This window comes from Oncorhynchus mykiss, chromosome 11, assembly GCF_057628025.1.
Source record: "Oncorhynchus mykiss isolate SJ-2025 chromosome 11, ASM5762802v1, whole genome shotgun sequence".
Lineage (NCBI taxonomy): Eukaryota > Metazoa > Chordata > Actinopteri > Salmoniformes > Salmonidae > Oncorhynchus > Oncorhynchus mykiss.
In genome coordinates, this window is record NC_143032.1 from 59,294,990 (window position 1) to 59,299,094 (window position 4,105).

General features: G+C 42.2%; 1 long non-coding RNA gene across 1 annotated transcript; it reads left to right on the forward strand.

Moving 5' to 3' along the window:
* The first annotated feature begins 1,527 nt into the window (after window positions 1-1,527).
* On the forward strand, window positions 1,528-3,744 carry LOC110536635 (uncharacterized). Its single transcript, XR_016484613.1, has 6 exons — window positions 1,528-1,608; window positions 1,782-1,884; window positions 1,992-2,096; window positions 2,245-2,332; window positions 2,535-2,611; window positions 2,704-3,744. It is a non-coding gene; the product is annotated as an uncharacterized LOC110536635 (long non-coding RNA).
* The last annotated feature ends 361 nt before the right edge of the window (window positions 3,745-4,105 follow it).

Here is a 4,105-nt window from a genome sequence, read left to right on the forward strand (position 1 = left end):
CAGTGTGCTGTGGTGTGCTGGCCGGGAACAAAGGAAGGAGAGGAGTGCTAGAGATGAGACTATTGGTTGAGGAGTGGGCCTGTCATGCCAAATAGTGTCCCCTGCCAAAAAGTCCCCCCCCCCCCCCCCCCACGTCACAATGGGATTTAATGTGTTCTAAAGCTTCTGTTAGTAGGGCTGTTGCTAGAATTTACAAAATTCTGACCAGATTACGAAATGAACCAAAAGCATCCGTTGCTATGCTGGTTGCTTGGCTCTATTTTACCTTGTAGCGGTTGCGATGGAAGGAGGATGTGGATAGTTCTAGTTCTATTTCACCGAATAAACTCTCGCTCAGTCTGCCTCAGAATTGCTCTCCAAGGACAGTGTTTTTGACAATTCCAACCTTCTGACTACCTGCTGCTTCAGAGGACCGAAAAGACTGGAAAGAGAACACTCTTTACCATATAGTTGTTTTTATATAAGTAAATGTTGTTATATATGAAGAAATCATTTAAGCTGATTTTAGATTGACATTGCTACAGTACTTATTTACCTCAGCCTGCCTAGTCAGCTTGCCAGCTACAGTTTTATTTAGCTAACGTTAGCAAGCTAGCTAGCTACTGTAACTGTTATTGTAGCTTTCTGTTTGTATGTAGCTTGCACTTCAATGGCATCCCTCGAGGAGATTTTCTTTTATCTTTCCATCCAGGCGAAGCAATATGAGGTGGGAAGAGAGTGGAAGACAGACAGAGAGAGAGATGGAGATGGAGAAAAACATTAGTGTAAATGTACTTAGACTTATTTCAACAACTCTTTTCTCCCAAATTGTTATGCATGTCCCTCACACAACCCAACCCAGCCACACAGGAGGGTGATTTTTTTACTAAGGAGGAGAAGGAGGCCATTTCTGAGTGAAGCGCATGATTGCAAAAAGCAACCTTTGCTTCTTGCTTTTTTTAACCCCTTTTTCTCCCCAAATTCATGGTATCCAATTGGTAGTTACAGTCTTGTCTCAACACTGCAACTCCCATATGGACTCGGGAAACACAACCCAACCAAGCCGCACTGCTTTTTGACACAATGTCCACTTAACCTGGAAGCCAGACACACTATTGCGTCAGAGGAAGCACCATACTACTGGCAACCATGTCAGCGTGCACTGCGCCAGGCCCACCACAGGACTACATGAGTGACGGTGGACAAGAACATCCCCACCGGCCAGTCTCCTCTCCTAACCTGGACAACGCTGGGCCAATTGTGCACTGCCCCATGGGTCTCCCGGTCACTGCCGGCTGCGACAGAACCTGGACTCGAACCCAGAGTGTCATGTGTACACACTGAGATGCGGTGCCTTAGACCACCGCGCCACTCAGGAGGCCCAACCTACGCTTCTTCTGACGGGGAATTGTCAAAGAGGTGAACAGCTGGGCAAGTCAAGAACCTTTTCTTTATCAATCACATTCTATTTTATCTGAAATTATTATGATCTCAATAAATGTCATATCAGAGAGCACACAATGTTTCAAGTTGTCACTTTTTGCTTGTCTAGCCTGCCAGAAGTTTGAGAGGGTGAAGACTGGCGCTGGAGTTGAAGCCCATCAGTTCTTTCACCATGGCACATGATCGGTAAATGTCCCAATAACATTTTTGCCCTGATAAGTTGTTTTGTAATGGTTGCTTTATTTGACCACAGCAGAGTTCATTATTATAGTGTATAGTGTGTATGAAAATATGCATACTGTATGACACAGATACGGGTAAGAATAAAGTAATCTTCTCTCTAAAACTTTAAATGTTAGGGGTGGACTTCATCAGACCCTTCATGAAATCCAGGAACGGCAACAGCTGGTGTCTGACGGCGACCAATCACTTTACCAAGTGGGTGGAGCTATACCCCTTAAGGTCAGTAAAGGAAGAGTGTGTGCTTAAATCTAAAGTCCCTTCTGTAACCCATAAAAAGGGAGCTTGGAACCAAACATAGATTTTCGTTTTGTATAATATCCATCAAGGACGAGACTTGTGAGGCCACCTTCAAGGTGATGGTAGATATCTTCAACACCCACGGTTCTCCTGAGATCATCTTGAGTGACCGAGGTCATGAATGCTGGAACAAGGTACGGATGTTATGGGTTATATTCTGTCACCAATGGTTTGTTTTAATCATTTTTTACAATTTGCTATTGTTTTCCCATGGGACATAATCAGACATATTTCAATATCTTACATTATCAATAGATACTGCTCTCCTACCCCCTCCTCCAGGTTTGGTGAATGTACCAACCAGACCCTCAAGACTGCCATGGGCAAGTCCCTTAATTGGTACCAGGAAGGGAGGGAGAACAACCTGAAGGTAATTTTCTTTGCACCCAACAGCAGCATCCAGGCCTCCACATAGTACGGACGGGAACCACAGTTGTTGACTGAGATAAACAATGCAATTGTATATACATATAGTCGTCTTTCAAATGTGTGATTGACTTAGTGTTGTTGTTTGTCTATTGCTATTTTTGTATAATCACTGATCACTGAAACCCCACTTGATGTGGTGGAAGTCGTCAAACCAGATCAGAATTCCTTTGAGGACCACCTTCAGGCACGGACTGAGAAGGATGTGGAGGTTTTTCACCAGGTAAAAATGTCCGCTGTTAATTTCTTTTCTGACCCTCCAATAGATATTTGAAATTTGAAATATAATTGCATTTGTTCCTTTTGTCAATCCAGATGAGACTGAACATCGACAAGGCCCAGGAAAACTGAAGGAGAGCTACCAGAGCAGAATCAAGAAGGGGACCAAGTGCTACGAGATCCTGGCAAATGACTCAGTTTGGAAGAAGGACAAAAGGAAGGCGAGACCTGGGAAACCTTGCTGCTCTTTCGCTCCCAGCTGGGGTCACCATCTGTTAGTGAACATAAAAAATCTCAGATAATAACTATTTGTATTTGACACAAAATAACCTGAAGCTATTTTTAGTTTCCCTAACTCTGATAGTTTACTCTTTGTCTTCCTCGGGTTACATCGGTGGAAGCCAACAATTTTCTACAGTTGGAGCAGTTGGATGGTGGACCACAAAAAGCATTGACGTCCCTCACTTCAGTGGAGCCCAATAGACAAAGAATGTTGAGCTTTGGTTGTTGACATTTGAGAAAGCAAGAAATGGTAGTTATGCTGAACTTTTAAAAATGTACCTCTTCAATTTACCTCTCCAAATGACTTTAGGACCATCGACTGTCCAAGCCCAAGAGGTATCCCTTGAGGTAAAGTGTTGAAAATACATATCTCCCATTTATAACACTGCACTAATCCATCAAATTTTCTCACAGTAAAATGTAATCTGTGTGTTTGGCTGTGACCATCTCTTTCTCCCAACCTGCTCCCTTTAACTCTGCTCCTGTTCTCCAGGACCTAGGGGTTCTGCCCAACACCCAGACATGGATCCACCTGATGTCCTCCATTACTAACCACCCTCCAACTTTTCATAACATCATCTACAGCTCCTGTTGTTGTCATGTTGTCATCATCTGCTAATAAAGTTTTTTGCTCTATTATACTGGGAGATACACAGATTAACCAAAAACACTAGCACTGCAAACACTCAGAACAAAGAGAGCAGCAGTGCCTGAACTTTGCAGTCACCCTCTTCAAGTCTCCCTCTTCAATCTATGATTGCCATGTGAGTGCACAAAAAAACTGTGAAAATAAATTAATGACAAACTGTACCAAAAATGATCAAAGTTTATGTATTAAAATCTTAAATATTGCCAGGTTGGTTTTCACAGCTGTTTCACAAGGTGTTCATTATTGTACGGTATCCTTTGATGGTATTTATTTGCTCCACATTATTCATTGTTGTATCCTGGGACCTACAATAGATACATATATATATTCAACCACAAGGGTGTACTAATGAGATAAAACAAAAAATCATAACAGGACTACTGAAATGATATTATTTCAGTGTAGATAAGGGAAAGGCAGGTTAAAATTAAAACAGGACAGCCAGACGAGCCAGTGTATGAATCAAACTTATTTGCATATGAATGAGTTGGAAATTAGCTGACTTCGTGATCTGTAAGGTAAGTAAATTTAATGTGTCAAGCAGATCTTTGCCATTTCCAAAACGTA